This window comes from Apis cerana, linkage group LG2, assembly GCF_029169275.1.
Source record: "Apis cerana isolate GH-2021 linkage group LG2, AcerK_1.0, whole genome shotgun sequence".
Classification (NCBI taxonomy): domain Eukaryota; kingdom Metazoa; phylum Arthropoda; class Insecta; order Hymenoptera; family Apidae; genus Apis; species Apis cerana.
Genome location: NC_083853.1, coordinates 8,380,231 through 8,397,721, shown reverse-complemented (window position 1 = coordinate 8,397,721; position 17,491 = coordinate 8,380,231). Strand labels below are relative to the sequence as shown.

Here is a 17,491-nt window from a genome sequence, read left to right as displayed (position 1 = left end):
TAGACTCGAATGTTGGCGACGATCGTGAGGATTACAATCACGAGGCATTGCTCGCCGTGATCACAGTCTTTTCGACGCTCTATCACTTTCCATTTCCTGCAACGCGGCTAAAACATGCATGTGCACGCTTCCACAAAGCCTTCTTTTAAAGCGACGCGGATTTGTACGGAGTTTAAGAGCCCTGGCAACGCCCATAACGACTCGCTTTCCACATACAGTGAGACGAGCGGCGAGAGATGAAGAGCAATAAAGCGAAACGGCATCGTTCTGTCCACAAGGGGGAGGGAGTGACTGATTCGATCCCTCGAACCGCGGCAACGTCGACGTCCTCCTTCGGATTTTTTCTCTACTTTTATTGCCGCTGCTGGAACCGCTCGTTCGATGTAAACGCGTGTGAAACGACGCTTTATTAGTTTATTTTTCGGGGCCCCCTCATTCGTTGGAACCGTATGCGCGGTCACCGCACCGCCACCGCTGCTTTAAATCCTTCTGCTGCGAGTGGGATCGGTGTTTAGGAACTAACCGCAGAAACGGGTTCTGTCCTTTCTCTCTCTCTCTTTTTCTCCGGCTAATTTGAACGAGATACTACGTGCCTTCATGTAAGAAGAATTTTCTTCAGATAATTGTTTTTGAGATCGAGACGATGATTGGAGTATTTTAAAAGATCAGCGAAAGAGTGTAATCTCTGAATTATTAAAAAAAAGAATGTATACTCGAGAAACAAATAGAAAATTAAATTCTTCTTGTGCCACTCCCTTAATTATTCCGACCTTGTGTTCAACAAGACGTAATCCAACGTACATACCCTCACCCGTAATACCAATATTCGTCTTCCCGCCCCGACTTCTGATCCCGATAAAACGTAAATCCCGGAACGTCTATTCCGCCATCAAGCGTCGAAACACGAAAAATCTTTTGAACTTTTAACTTCTCGCGAAAGAAACGCGATATAATGGCAAGTCTCGCGTTCGAAAAGGCGTGCGTGGCTGTAAGATGAAGCCGGTCTAACGCTTAGGTCCTTATATAGGAAAGGCGTTTAATTAACATTTCTCTGGATGACTACGGGGAGCCGGCAATTGCTGCATCGCGTCACTCTCGTTCGCGCTCCCGCATCGTTGCCTAACCTTTCAATCTTCTCCGTGTACACGCCGCTAGAAAAACGAGTTTACGAACCATTAAGACGTTTGACTCGTTGAGTTTGATCAACGCTTATTTTTCCTTTTTTTTTTTCTTCGCAAACGTGGATCGCCCGCGTTCGAGAAGAAAACGTAGCACGATGTCGAAACGAATCTCGCGAGCGAGTCCGTTTTGGTAATGCCAAAGGCGGCGTCCTCGTTAATGAATGACGAGGAGGTGAATGAGCCGAGGCATCCGCCGAGCCAATCAATGTCAATCAATCTATGCTTCTTCTCGCGATCGTGACTACGATACGACCGTTATCGCGTAACTGGTATCTCACGTACGGGGGAAGAGAGTAACCCCGACTTCGATCAAGGCAACCACCGCAAATACCACTTTGAACAAAGAAGAAATCGTCTGGAATCTTAAATCGTTCCTCGAACGAAAGTTTTAAGAAAGTAAACTTTCCTTCTTCTCGCCTACGATAATACAAACGATATCCCCCTCGGGGTTATTCGACCAACGAATAAGCTGCTCGCGCGAGGGTGGAAGCGAGGGCGGAGCCAAGCAGGAAAGCCGGTGATTCCGGAGGGATCTCCTCATCTGGCCCGTCGTTAATCAACTAATTCGGCCGAATGTTAAATTGCACCGTCCGCGGCACACGTCTGTCTATCTGTCCGTCACGCTGTCCGTACACGTAATCGCGTGTCCGGTGATTATAGGACTCACTACCGATATCCACCACTTACACACCTGGAACCATGCATTACAATAAGTACGTGTTCGCGGCCTGAACCATATCTCGCCTCTCCCAATTGCGAATCACGAAATATATATATATATATGTATAGTATATATATATATATATATGTATAGTATATATCCGTACTTCGCTCTGTAACGAAGCATTTCAACAAATAGTCGAATTGATCCCTTATCTATCTCCGGTCAAAAATCTCAGGAGGACTTTACGACGCAGAGAAGTGTGAGAGCGTGGCTCGGCACAGAGGACGGAAGGATCCGCAACAGGATCGGTTGGTAATTCACGGATCCACGAGGCGGCCGGTCGCTCGTAAATCTTGGGCATCGATTTCACCGGTTTTCGGCTAGACAAGCGGCCGACACGCGGGCCGCGGCGGGTCGGCCGCATTAAGCGGCGAGTTACAACTGTTAGAACACGGGAACAACCCGGCTCGGGCCCCACCCGGCCCCTTTTTATGGCCCCTCGTGCTTCTCCGCTCGCCCAAAACGGTTTTTTGCCGCCTCGTTCGGAATTCAGGCCCCCACTCCCCACGCAAGGGGCTCGCGCGGGGCCGACACGATGGCTCTACAGGGAAAAGGGGTTGAGGGAACAAGGTGGAACGAGGGCAGGAACGGTTCGGGGGAGGAAAGGGGACGACGAACAGTCATTACTCGTTGCTTTTTACCCGGAATTCGGTCGAGCCGACTCGCCACGGGACGCTCGGTGTTTCGTGCATACGCGAGGGGCGGCGACCAAAGGGACCAGCAAGAAAAAACGAGGCGTTAGTGAAAAATGTTGCGCTCTCCGCGCGACGAGAACACGCTCGACGCGATACCGAGTCGGGGGAAGCCGCAGAAATTTTTCTTCGAATACGTTTCTTGCGTTTCTTTTGCGTACGGGGATGTCGGTCGAGCAATTATTATCGGTGCACGACTCTTACTGTGTCATTATATTGTGTCGGCGTACTGCGTACGCTGAATACGGTAATATTAATGGCGTGGTATAGAGAATGTAAGAGAGGGATATTATTATTGGAGGGAAAACAATTTCTCTTCGACGTAAGTTTTATTTTAAAACGTTGCACCAGCCTATCTAGTTATCGATAATGATTAATTTTTTCCAGTAATAATAAGTTGAGCTCGACGGAGAAGCGAGTGATAAAGTTTGGTGAAGAAGTTCTTGGAAATTATTGCAGTTATTTCGGAGAGATTGCTCCGCGTAGAAAGTGTTAAACTGTAATAAAATGTTTGTACGACAAAAGTTTATGGCCTATAAGAGCGTGCGATAATTTCTAAACGATTACACGCGTCCACGTTTCCCGCATACGAAATTCTGTCCTTTACTTAACGTTTCTCTCAGCCTTTGTATTAGTAATAACCTATAACGAATTCTATGAAAAAGGGTGTACCTAAATTAAGTCGTTATGCAGGACTAAGCATACGCGATACGGCCATTTTCGAGTCTCGAAAAAACGGAGCTCTATTTAACGAAATAATGCTCACCATCTTCCCGACTCGTCTTCTTCACGAGGAATCGCTCCACGCCTTGCGGAATGGGGTACACTTCGTATGAAAGAGAGAGAGAGACAAAGTTAAAACGCCTGCCGATTAAACATACGATCCTACATGCATCTATTAAACGACTTAATTTCGATGGCGGTGTATTGGACATTAGTATGTATAGGCTGTTTCACGAACGATTAAACTCGAAGTTAGGAACGAAAAAGATTTAACGGCGAATGATCCTCTTGTTAATTGGCTCGTATCGTGATCCCATAACGATCAATTTTTCCAGAGGATCGACGTAAGTATCGATGTCATTACGCACTGCCCTCGTAGCCACCTCGTCGTTTAAACGTGATCCATCGTGAAGGGTAAAACGATCGTGGCCGAATTACAAAGGGAACAAAGTAGTAACCGCTTATTTCCGTGCGATTTCTCACTTGTTGAGCGCAGCCGGCCGCACGATCCGATGCGAACCAAACGTCGCCTCTCGAAAACCCGTTAGGTCTCTCTCTCTCTCTCTCTCGCGGTCTGTATACATCGCCGGTCGATATCCCTGAAATAACAGGCTTGCTTCCGGTGATCGGATGATGCTGCCGTGGCCGCAATCAGCCGCAATTGCGATACTTTGAATGCAAAATTGTCGCTCGTTCGAGGCGCACTCGGTGTGCCGTTATGATTGACTTCTTCTTATACCGGTGTTCACGAGAGTAACTTTTGAACCCCGAGCTCTCCTAATACCCACACCAGATTTATCCTCTAAACTTGGCTCGTTCAACTGACCGATAGTCAGCCACAGGAATACACGGATATATACGATCGATGATACGTGGTATGGTTCTTGCCGTATTTCCAACCACCGCCAAATTAACGGTTTCGAAATGCTAAGATGCCGTTTCGCAACTCGCTTACGTCACGCGAGTGGAATTCCTCCAATCGTATCGCGCGAACATCTATATCGGGGAGGATTGAGATACGAGTAAAATAAGAATTGCGCTTCTCGAGTTGTACGGGGCCGGATAAAAATTCTCCAGAAGAAATCTCGCCGCACCATCCATTCACGCCGTCCACCTTGGAATCTTCCATTACTTCCGATCCTTCTATCGATTATTTCGCTCTCTCGCTCGCGTCCCCTTAATCCCCATAAATCTGCCATTTTCGAAGCTTCAATTTTCCCTGAAACACGGATATCTCCGGTGTCGCCGTTTCACGGGCGAAACCGCATAGCGAAACCACGGTGGACGACGTATTGTCGGCTGAAATATATTTCATTCCGCTTATCCGGCGCTCTTAACCGGTAATACCGTGCTCCACTTGGGATATATCACGGATTCAGCTGACTTTCGCCTTTCGGCGGGTCCGTACCGGAAGTCGGGCCCCGTGGACAGAGAGAAAGAGAGAGAACTCGCGGCGCGCTCCCGTAATCGACCGATCACCGGGGCCCACCAATGTAGAGACATTATTTCTCCGTCGAAATAGGTCGTGTAAGTGCCTTCGTGGCCCACGTGCCCCCATGGTGGACACTTCCAGGTAGATATCGCATCGTAAACGAAAAAAGGACCGATACACGGTCGGGCGGGGAGGAGCGGGAACAATGGAAGGGGTAGGAAGGAGAGAGAGAAAGAAAGAGAGAAAGAGAGAGAGAGGGTATGGAGAGTACACGCCAAGATAAAGACGGTAAGTGAAGCGAGATTCGAGGAGAAACAAAGAGATAGGACGGAGAACGGGAACGAAAAGGGTATTGGTATCGGGCGCACGCCTTTATTCCTCCTCTACGAGTCGCGGAGCTTCCCCCCCTCCTCTGCCTTGTGTCACAGCTTGGAGAGGAATGACGTTCGTTCCGGATTATTTATCGTGGTGAAAAATACTTCGAAGTGTCCCTCGTCTCCGGCCCGCGATAAGGGACAACCTCCTCTTCTCTCCGTTTCACTTTGGTTCCCGTGGCGATGTATCGGTGGTACAGCCACGAGTCTGGTTTCGACCGTTTTTCCTCCTTCCATCCCGTGGTTCCCCTTATCTGAGCTTTGTTCCGACCGGCGTTCCGAACCCCATTCGCCCACGTTAACCCTTGGGAATGGAGCATCGGCCTCTCTGCGAAGGGGAAAAAAATATCGAAAGGGGGCAAAGGTGATCGAACCATTTCTTTCCTCCTCCTCATCTCTCCGCCCTATCATTTTCTTCGTCGCGAAAAGCACGCTTGAATTTCTCCTTTCTTATTCCGCTCGTCTATAGCTTTATATCTTTTCCTCGGCTCGGACGTAAGCTAAATTAATCAAGAAATATCGTGGAATCTTCGAAATTCCTTTGATCCGTCTCCAGCAATCGAGAATAAATAATAAAGAGAAAAAGAAATCTCGGCAGAGAGAACGGAGTCGAGTCTCGTTTCTCGTAGGTAGGTTTTATATCGTATTTTAGATCGTATCGCGAATGAATGCTTTATTCGGCGCAACATTCGACCAAGGTCACCGATAGCTATTGCTTTCTCGTTCGCGTGGGTGGTCGGCGTGGATGACTAGCTGCCGTGTTTCGCGAATAATCACGTATTCCTGTGTGGAAAAACACGCGGTGCGCCGCGTCACAGCTCTGAATCATTGTCATCGATATGCAGCGAATCCTTTATTAAACATTACGAATGCCGTTCACGCCTCTCCTCTCCTTTCTCTCTCTCTCTCTCTTTCTCTTTTAGTAGAGCACGGCTCCTATCGGTATTTCGTGGAGAGGCGTGAATGCTTTCTGGTACGCGCGTGCCTGCGGCTAACCTCACGGCCGAAAAACCTGTTCGTCCAGACTTCCTCGTTGGGATCCTTGAGCGCCGGATTCTCATTCGGAAACCGAAAGAACGAAGGTGAATTCTGACGGTCGTGAAACTTCATTGTTCGTTTCTTGTATGATGTACACACGCCAAGTCTGAGTGTCTCTTCGTTAGCGATAAAAGTGGAGTTTGAATCAGATGCTCTTAACGCGAAAGTTGACAAAGTTATTTCCTCGTATTATGTAACACGTCTACGTACGTACATATACGAAGATGTATCGTTTAAATAAGATTTTGCACGATAATTATATTCATTTTTTGTCCAAGCGAATCGTTTATGATCATCATCGGTTTTGGATATTTTTATGGTAATGAAAAAAAAAATAAAATGAATAATCTAATCCATAATTCGGCTAAAAATAACATCGCTCCTTCCCTTTCGCTTTTCTTTTTATTTAAAAAGGTGTATCTTTCAACGGTCGAAGAAAGATTCCAAGAACGGCCTACCATAAAAGAAAATTCGAAATCGAACGTCGTATTACAACTTGAAAATGTCGGCGGTCTGGTTCACGAGAATGTAATCGACGTATTAACCCCGTCGAAATATCTCTTTTCGAGTAACCGGACGAATCCGTGGCCGGCGATCACGCGAGGGATTAATGTCGGACACAGCAAATCGGACTGCTTCGGCGTGGATCTGATTCGTATAACGTGCGAACAAGTCCCAGAATCGTCGTGCCGCTCCCTTTTTCGCGCGTGTTCCACCAGAGATACGACAACCGGGATTAGCGTCAAAGTAGAGACTTTACGCCGGTTGATAAAGTCTCTTTCTCCCTCCTCCTTCCTCCCTATGCACCATATCTAAGTTCCATTTACGAATAAATTTATTTTTTTAACTTGTCAACTCGGATCTCGTCCCGATAATCCTTGTATCGCCCATTTCTGACACTGTATTTTTATTCAATTATTATTGAACGATTAAAATCGTTGGAAAGGACGACACGATGCAAATTTCACACGACTCGCGATTTCGATCCGTTTCCACTTCCACGAGCCTTTCTCATCCTCGCTTCTCGTTCGAAGGAATATAATTCAGAGACAATATTTCGCAATGATCTCCGGGATTTCTAATCTTCTAAAAATCTTCTCAACTGACCACGACAACACGTTTTCTCTACAACATCTTAATACTCTGGCTGGAACACGATACTTTTTCGGCTCGGTCGTTATTAACCTCTAATTAACAAGAGATTTGTAGCGTCAGACGATCGTGATAGTTTGTCAACGAGATATTATCTACGCACGAGAACGACTTTACCCGCCATCTTTTCCGGCCCGTCTATGTCTACCCCTGCGATCCGTGTCTCTGATTCCACGATTATTTCGACAGGATATCCGGAATGAGTAGCGCTTTGTCAGATAACATTCACCCCCCGCGATCTCGAGGGCGGAACCTGGCGGGAGTTGAGACATTCGCTACCATATCGATAAGAATCTTTGTTAACAAGTTTCCTTATATCATTTTCAAATTAATTCTCCTTTTAATTCTTTCTAGAGCTATGGAATGTGCCACTTAACGAGCATGATCGAATTTACTTAGTAATACTTTTTATAAATTATAATCGAAAAATCTATTCGTTTAAATTGTTGTTATTTGAAACTTGATGTAATTCCTCGAAATTTTAAAAAGTACCATTATAAGAAATTCGAGTAAGAAAGTTTAAGTGTGAAATTAAACCGTGAATTAAAATGGGATATAATTGTCGGCACAATAAAGGAGAATGAAACTTATTTGTGCGATTTCTCGCACAAAAGATAATCACACGTTTGTTAGCATAGCCGTAAAGATAGAGACAAATAAACGGGTATATCCACCCAAATCCGTCTAAATCGTTAACGACAGAAACGTTAAGATATCGACGTTGATAAGAAAATTAAGATCTTATCCACGGTTAATTCCATAAATCGGTCTAATTACGTCGAACGACCATAAGATAAGAATGAGGATAGTCGCCAGGCCAGATCTAATTAATCTTTTTCTTACTTTCTCTTTCTCTCTTCTCCCGAGAAAACAGCTTTCCCCGGGAAAGTTAGGAAAAATCTACGTTCGATCGCGATACAAAATTAGCTCTTTGTCAGAGGGAGAACCCTCCTGGTCAGTGATCGCTACACAGAGGGAGGAATCTTTCACCACATCTGCTTTCGATGTTTTCGCAATAAGGGAAGAAACTAGTCGGACTGAGAAACGCATTCTTGGATCGTTTTGTGCGTGCACAATGGGGAGGGAGAGGACGATCCAGCGGAGGCCAATTTGTCGAACAAGTGGAGGGAATCGAAATACGAGATATACTATTTTCTCGTTTATTCGGTTGGACATCGGATACCGGTGAAAGTGGATAGTATTCTGGAAGGCGGTCGCGGAAAAATAGAATCGTCGCGTCCTGGTATTTCGATTAAGAAAGAAAAAAAATCGCAGACGCAAGACTTAATTAACCAGAAGGAATGATTTATTCGGACAGATTGGATAGGAAAAGGAAAGTAAAGTTAAATTTCGATCGCGCACGGAACGTATTACGAAACTACTATTGGAATTAATATCACTTTCTCACGGAACGAACGATCGTCGAAACGAAAAAAAAAAAAAAAAAGAATTGGAAGGAGCGAGATCCTCCATCGCGAGGAGGAGGTTTATCCAAAGGATCAGAAAATTCCCTCTCCGTGTCTGTCGCCCTCGCGTATCGCAACGCGCCATCGGAATACATCAGCCGCGAACGAATAACGCGACTCCATCAGGGAAGGCGCGCGGCTCTTAAAGCGTCGTTAAAGACACGATCACATCGGTTTTTCTCGCTGGTCGAACCGAGCTGGAAGGGGGATAGGGGAAGATTTTTCTGGCGGAGGGCACGGCGTGTACTACCGCGGGGGAAACATTTCCTTCTTGAGCCGTCAATAGGCACCGACACGTCGTCGTCGGCGGTGGCTCGAGGCGGGCCGGAGGGAGGCTAGTTTGCTACGTCCGATCTCGAAAGAGCAAAAACACGTCTTTTTAACGCGGCCACGAAGGCGACGCTCGGCCGGTCGAACAAAACGAGCACGAGCCAAGGCGGATTCGGAATATCGAACGAGCGAAAACGCTTTGTAGAAGCCGTGCGAGCGGCCCTCGAGTTCCGAGAAAACGAGATCGGGAGGAGATCTCTCCTGGCTCTCGCCTCCCTCCCCGCCTCGTTTCCTCTCTTTCTCGCTCTCCCTCTCCGGATGGCCGGCCCGCCAAGTCCACGACAACCCGACGACCGTGTCTCCACGTCGTCCATCTCCGTGTCGTTCTAGGATTCGCACGATTCTTCCTCGATCGCCGACAGATTCGCCCCGATCCCTTTACCCTCTCCCCTTTATCTCCCCGCATCTGTCCACCGTAGCGGCCCTTAAGTGTCGACGTTTCGACCGACGTAACAGCGGTGCTGGACACGAGGAACGCGAACGGGCGGAATGAAAAAAGGAGGAAGAGGGGGCACCGATTCTCTCGATCGCGATGCAGCCACGACGATTCACCGGCTGAAGGTCGTTCTTCAAGGACTCGGGATCTTTCGCACGCGAGGGAAGGGCTGGCAAGAAAGGTGGATCAAATTCGAAGAGAGAAACAACGGAGTTCTTCTTGTATGGGAATTGTCGCTAATTCATCGTGTCTTTGCTTGGATCGATGATCCGGAAGAAACGTACCCGTTTCTTTGCCGTTCATTCGTTCACGGATGATTTTCGCGCGAAATTTTTTCCCGCGGGTAGAAGTGTTGCAACCGAGGAAAGAACACGGTGGTTAATCGTGCATATCGAAATCTTATATTACGGCTCCACGATTTCAATCTGATTCACGATATCCCAACGTTATTATTAAGATCTGAATCTTTTAAATAGAATCGTTAAACTCTCTGTTTCTCTCTCTAATAGATTCTCTACATTAATCGTGACGAAAATCAACAAGATATTCTACCTTTAAAAAAAAATCTTCTCACGCGTTAAACGTTGTAAATTACGAAAAGATCAAAATCCATTAAAAATCATTAATGCATTTACATCTCAAAAGTGAAATCCCATTGGAAAATATCATTCGTCACAATTTTACTCGCGTACGTACGATATTCGAAATTGAAACAACGCAATCACCGCAACGATATCGACCATCATCCTTCGCGATAGCAATTGCGAAACGGATAAACGAATAATAGTGACTCGGTGGAAATCGGTTGGAAGCGGTTCGCATAGCGCCGCTACGTGTCAATCGCGGGCACACCTGCGTGTACACGGTACCGGTACCTTTCACGCATTAATGATAATGACACGAAACCTCGATGAAGGACAGACTGGTTTCACGCTCGGAATTCTGAAACGTGCCGGAGATTTATTGCCTCCACTTCGCGCTCGCTGTGCTCACGTGTTAATTCGCTGCATTCCCGAAGACGACGACGACTACGACTACGACGACGACGACGACGACGACGACGACGACGAAGCAGGAGGAGGAAGAGGAGGAGGACAAAAAGAAGAAGAAGGAGAAGGAGAAGAGTGTGTGTACACACACACAGTTGGTTTCGGCCAAGGGAAAAGCACGAGGATGAACGCCGTCAGAGGATTCCATCCTCCTTCGCGCCGCTATAAATTCTCCCTTTCGATTCTCGGAATCGGGAATTTATTAATGCCGCGAGAAGGCAAAGTTTCACTTGGACGATCGCCTTCAGCCGGGGGAATGTGAAGAAGAGGGAAACCGTGACCGTGTTGGACTGGTTTCTGTGAAACGATTCCGGTCTTTTGTTACCTGTTGTTACTTACGCGCTATATTTTATTGATCGTTCTTCCTCTAATCCTTCTTTTCTTCAAGTATTCGTTAATGAGTGCTATCTCGAAGATAAATTTCGGAAATTTCGTGTGCTTTCGCTGAGTCACTTATTATTATATTGGGCGTATAAAAATTTAAATTTAATATAATAAAAAGATTATAATACCCCGTTGAATCAATTCATCATGATTGCAACTTTACGATTGCTTGATAAATTTATCTACTTTAATCTTCAGGTTTTATCTTATATCGTGTCGAGGGATTATCGTTCAAATATCTCCATTGAACGTTAAACCTGGCTTGGAAGTTTACCGCTCGAGTACTAACAATTCGTTTAAACAGCGACAATTCGATAACATCGTCGTTTCCACTCGAATATACACACGACGGTATCAACTAAGAGAGAAACATCGTAACGAGTTGTCGGATACTCTCGCTCGATTCCGGGAATCTAGAAAGCGGGTTCTGGTTCTTCAGCGCACTTACATCGCGTTTCAAACGTACAAAGAGCGCAATAGACGAGCGCGTAGCGCTTTGTTATCGCTCTAAGTAAATGCGAAAAAGAAAAAAAAAAAAGAAAAAAAAAGAAAGAAAAATGTAGCGTCGGGTTTACACAAAAGTGAATCACTCGAAAATGAAAGAGCCGCGCGCGCGCGCCAGGGTCCCCTTCATAAAAGATCTCAAACACACGCCTATGTGTGTTCTCGCCCGGGCAGCAAAGCCTTGTCGCGAGGCGAAACTTCGTAAAACGCCTCGTGTGTTCGTGGCAAACGAACGACCTACATTCTGTCACAAACTACCATGTACTAAAACTCAACGACGCGGTCGTTTCCTACCTTCTTTTTCTTTTACTCGAGTTAGCCTGTTGTAAACGAACCGGTTAATCGATCTCGCGAGACCGCCTCCGTATGATCTGCTTTGACAAGGACGAGTCGAGTTTTTGGGTCGGGTTAAGAGTCCTTTCGAGGCGCACGCCCTCGGTCGGAACAGCTTCTTTCGTTTCGACCAAGTCAACGGGGCTAGTTTTGCGTCTACGAGACACCAACCCTCCTCCCTTAGAATTCGACCGACTGGGAAGCATCGAGCCGTATATGCATATCTGGGATTCACGTTTTCTCCAAGCACGTCTGTGCAAGCACGTGCACCGAAAACTACTCGTATTTATCGCGAGCAACTGGTCGTCTCGGTTGAGCTAGAAGCTTTGTAAGATGTCACGCACACGAGTGAATCCTGTCACATACGTTCGAGACTTCGATTTACGCACGTTTAACAACTTCGAGCGCTTAGAGAAATCTTTTCTTCTTTTTTTTTAAATTAAGGTTATTTAAAAGCGTTAACGTTAGTGAGGAAATCGACGTGGAAAGGGTTCCGTTTAGATCTCTTTGGATCTCATCGAGACACGATCGTCGCATTTAGATGAAAGGTTACGATTAAGTTTGATTTGTTCGCCTGCCAACCGCGTATCGTTCCATTAACAGTTATTATTTATCGCGTGCACGAAATTAACCTGGTGGAGGAAAAAAATGGCTGCCGCCGGATGGGAACAGGTCCCCCGATCGACGGAAAACGTGACTTTGTCCCTGTCGTCAGTCGACTCGTAATTAACGACGCGCGACACAGATCGAGATAATATACGGGGGACGCGTCGAGGTTAGAGAACGCCGGTTTGTAATAACATAGAAACCACTTAGTTTTTTTCCCTTAGGCGAAAGCCGTCTACAGAGAGATTTTTCATTTGCGTCTTCGGCATTGACCCCTTTTTGGGGGACGACGGTTTCCTCTTCCGCGACGCTTTTTAGCTTTATTTTTAGCGGGCCGACGAACTGTTCGCGGAGAACTCGAGTGGTGGTGGTGTTTTCGACGTTTTAAAAGCGAGGAACATGGAGCAATATGTTAGAAATTTTATTATTTTCGAGCTTTAGAGTCTATTACGTAGAGGAACCACTGGAAGCATCCAGCACTATATTCATATTTTTCTAAATTTATAGTTTCGAAAACAAAATTTATCCTTCGATCGATTCTAAAACAATATGCATCAACGTCATTTCAATCTAAATACGAAGATTCGACGAAAAGTAGATAATATAAAAATCAAATTCAACAATTACATTCAAACTTCGTATTATGTTGCAGAATCTGAAACGATTTCAAAACCCAAAATCCATCAGAATGGCATCGAATTGTTTCTCAAACTTGCCGAAATACTTACGATGAGACCATAATTCGACGGATCGAAAAGTCTAAGCCTAAACGATTAATTCGTCGTTAATTGATCGAGCCTTCTTTCTCGTCACGGAGGGAGGATCCGAGTTCGTTTTCGTTTCGTTCTCGTGGATAGGATATTAAGTGAACGGGCGAGAAGTGGAAATCTCGATACACGCACGTGCCAGGATCGATAAATCACGAGGCGTGGGCAACCGTTCGTGCACTTAGCCGCCATCTAATCTATTATTGAGAGTGTCGTTCGGCCGGGTGGCGTTAATGCGAGCCCACCGCCCCGTTTAAACGTCGCCCCGATATTTCGAGTGAGCCCCGACCCCGCGAGAGAATGCTCACCGATGTCCCCTGATTTATTTCGCCCGATGAGATCGAATGGATGCGTGTCGCGTCCGAGACGAGCACTTAACGCGATACCAGTTCCACGTTGCCCCTCTATGGTGTTCGAGAACGGCCTCTTCTTGCGTCTTTGCGCGGCATTCCGTGAATGGTCGTCGAGGGAACGCGTGTTTGCCTACTATTATCTCACCAAGTGGGTGAAAATCGTCGGGTATTATTTGATTTGAGTTAGGTAATTCTTGGACGTGTCGAGGATTTAGTCGAAGGTAATCGCGCTCCGCGTTGTTTGCACGTCGTACACTACAAGGGACAAGGGTTTACGTATGTTGGAATAATTTTTAATATACGAACGTGAAACCGGATACGGACAAACGTTACGTTTATATTCACGAAATATTACAGATCTGTCGGTGATGCTGACCGATACACAACTTATCTCGCAGTCAGTTTCGCAGCTGCCATAATCAGACGGCACGTCCTATATCAAACACGTTCTTCTCTTATCCTATCATTTTTCATCCGTCAAAGGTAATATAATCAACACTCGACCAGAGTTTGCCATAACAGAGTGTACAAATTACAAGTTGCCTCGCTCGGTTTATCAAGACCGAGTACCTCATACCGATATCGCATTCGTTGCTTTATCAAACGCGAATGGTTTATATCAACATATTGCCCTTGCGTTTTATACATCTCGTCGATATACATACCCAATGCTGCGACCCAATCCTCGTACCGATCGTAGCTATTTATTCAGACATTTCCACGGAAAAAGGAAGATCGAAATTTCTAAAAACGAAGGAATCATCCTTATTATTTATAGATGGCAGAACGGTGGATAGGTAATAATTTCCATTCTCCATCGGACTCGTAAGTGGCTCGGGCCACTGATTTCTCGATGAGGCGCGTGGAAACGTATATATAAAATCGGGGCCCGATAACCTAGCGCGGTTTCCGTCGCGTGTTTTCTCTTCGAGACGACAATTTATTACGTGTCGCTCGAAAGTGAACGCTCCTATGAGCTGTAATGGGCGTAATTTGTATGCATGCCTTCACGCCGGCAAAAAGTCGATATCGGCCGGCCACGCCGTTGAAAACTTGTCTCCGATAACGATTCCTAATAACGCCAGGACGCAGCGCGACGCCGGTGAAGCGGGGACTCGGCTCGCGCGCGACTCCGCTCAGCGACGGTGAAAGCGGCTCCGCCTCGAAGAACGTCCGTGCACGCCCGTATAAACTCTGTCATCCTGTTTTCACTTTAAACACCACCAGGGCTCATTAGATCCGACAACGAGGAAACCGATCGGATCGGCAACACGATCGATCGATATCCTTGCGATTCGATCGGCTATCAATCAATTAGGCAGACGTCCGCAATCGCCATTTTTCCCCGCGATTTAACGAGAAGTTATTAGTATAATTTAGTCGGATTGGCTTTAACGAGGTTTTAGCTTTCTTTACGTTTGTGAGAATTTTGTCAATTATTTGTAGCGTAGTAGTAATGATACGTAGTAAAAAAAGTCGTCCCTAAGAAAACTCATTTTCTCGGAAATTATTATTCATATATTCGGGCTGATGATTGTGTCTGGGTTTAATAAAAGGGGAGCGATTCACGATAAATCAGAACGTTCGACTTTGATTGAAAAATAATAACGAATGACATGTTTCGAGATAAAACGCGAATCGTGTACGTATTTATCGTATCACAATTGTTGTGATACTTGTTAAATAACAGTTATACGCACGAATCACGCTTGTTTGCGCGTGTGTCTCTATGTGAAGTTATTTTTAATTTTTCTAGAAGAACAATCGATATCATCGTCGCATAAATGAATGTTCAAGAAACGAACGAATATATTAGCATAATTTGATATTTTTTCTTTCTCTTTCATTCAGAATATTCCGAGAATCCTAGATGCGCAAAAGTCAAAAAGAAAATGAAGTAAAGTATCATACTTGCAAATTCACTGCCAAACTAATAATACTCTCAATGTTACTATACGGTCTATTGGCTTTACACCTACAACTTCAGAGACATACGCGTGAAATGAAATGCACTGAAAGGAATTTCTATCCTATGCGATTGGCGAAATGGAAGAATTCTCTCTATCTACGTTTATAGCGACTTCGTAATAAGCGTCAGGATAACATAGCCACGACATATGCATTAACGTGTCCATCATTTCGAATCGAACTCTGAGAGGAAAGCAATGTCGATACAGAGAACACCTTCGCGCGTTGAAAGGATAGAAGTGCGAAAGGCGATGCACCGCGGTCAATAATAAATCAATGAGTAATTAAAGGATAACGGTACGAAACAAATGAGCCTATGCTGACCACTAGTCTGGACCCGGAACGGGATCCTTTCGTTTCTCTCGCTTCGACGAACATTCCGCTGATATACGAATGATTTCATCACGAGTTATCCATCATCGCTATCCTAGCGGTGAGATGTTTGATGATACCGCGCGTTTCGTATATACTGTTTCGTATGTTGTTGCACCAGTAACAAACAAGCATTGGAAACATGGCTCGATTTACTCGTGACTGTCATGTTAAGTGCATCCTGTCAATGTTGTTGATTGAGCGAGAAAATTCGAGAGAAATGCCCCGTTATGGGGAAATAAAAATAGGAAAGGAAGGAAACGAAAAATTGATGATCGATAGAATTGATATTGAGAGAATTTATCTGATTTCTAGAATTAAAATAAATTAAAACGTTAATTAAAGTTTTAATGAAATATTATTAGTTTCGATATCAAGATATTCGATATCTACTTTCTCAAATAAAATATTTAAATATTCATTAGAATCTCATAATATTAGACGAGTAATAAAAGTTTTTTAGTCTTCGATATAAAAATATTGATAAATATTTGATTTTTTGTATTAATATCGATTGATATTTTTATTTATAATCATATTTATCATATTTTAAAATATGAAAAGAAGATTAAAAATTTTAAAGCATCTGTGATATTAAAGTCATCGGTATTTAGTTTTTCGAAACGAAATAAATTGTAATTTGTCATCAAAGTTTCGAAATACTGAAAAAGAAATAAAAAGTTCAAATGGTTTCGTACCAAAATCAATATATACTTTTACGAATCAAAACGAATTATAATTTTTAGAATTTTAGGTGTCTCATCGATTATTCGTAGTCAGTTCTGCTCGCATTTAATAACAATGATTATTTGATATGGCTCGTGTAATCTTTCTATAGCCGTGCATAATGACCGAGACTTAACGCAAAGTATCATCCAACGCACATGCAAGAGAATACGTGTTACGCGGCAATTGCATAACGTCGTTTAAGTGTGCAATATGTCGGTAATTTGCATGTAATAAACCCATCGTATCGTAATACGCGACACAATGCGTGATCAACAGCTTATTCCTAACCGACGGATTCACTAACCGTTAGAGGGCGTCGGTATCGCGAACAATAATCACGTATCTCCGAAATCTACGTTTAAATAATTTTTCTGCGCAGTTGTGCGGTAACATCTGGTAAAATGATAACATCTTGCAAGATTTCGTCGCTTAATAAATTTCCTTGTACGTTCAATTATGTGTATTCACGTATGTATTTAGTAGTGTCGGGATAGCTATAAATTAATCGATAATCACCGAATTATCAATAATACGAATCGCGATTGAATGCGTGGCGTTTTTAATTGAAAACGTGTAATACGTATTAATATTCGTATAATATTAAATAAAACTGTAAATGAACAATAAGTTCAACGATTATATATCACGCAATGGAAAGAATTATTCTACACATGTGCCTTCCTATTTTATCGGACGCCATAACCTACAAGCTTACAATCTTCGCATCGTATAAGGTATGATATTCTTTGCCATTATCGTCAATTTTTTCACGATATTTCTTAAGATACTTGTTACTTAAATATAATTTATTCTCTTTCTAATAGGTAATATTTTTTTATAGCGTATTTTTTTCAAGTGATCATAAATTATTTCATCGT

General features: G+C 44.3%; 1 protein-coding gene and 1 long non-coding RNA gene across 2 annotated transcripts in view; one reads left to right on the top strand and one right to left on the bottom strand.

Moving 5' to 3' along the window:
* LOC107996741 (SAGA-associated factor 29-like) overlaps positions 1-17,491 on the bottom strand; it is a 228,286-nt gene that overhangs the window by 210,410 nt on the left and 385 nt on the right. The gene's annotated exons all lie outside the window — the stretch shown is intronic.
* The window catches only part of LOC133665664 (uncharacterized), a 174,174-nt gene continuing 173,353 nt past the window's right edge, over positions 16,671-17,491 (top strand). Inside the window, exon 1 of the long non-coding RNA XR_009828804.1 lies at positions 16,671-17,347. This is a non-coding gene — a long non-coding RNA (uncharacterized LOC133665664). The remainder of the gene's footprint in view (positions 17,348-17,491) is intronic.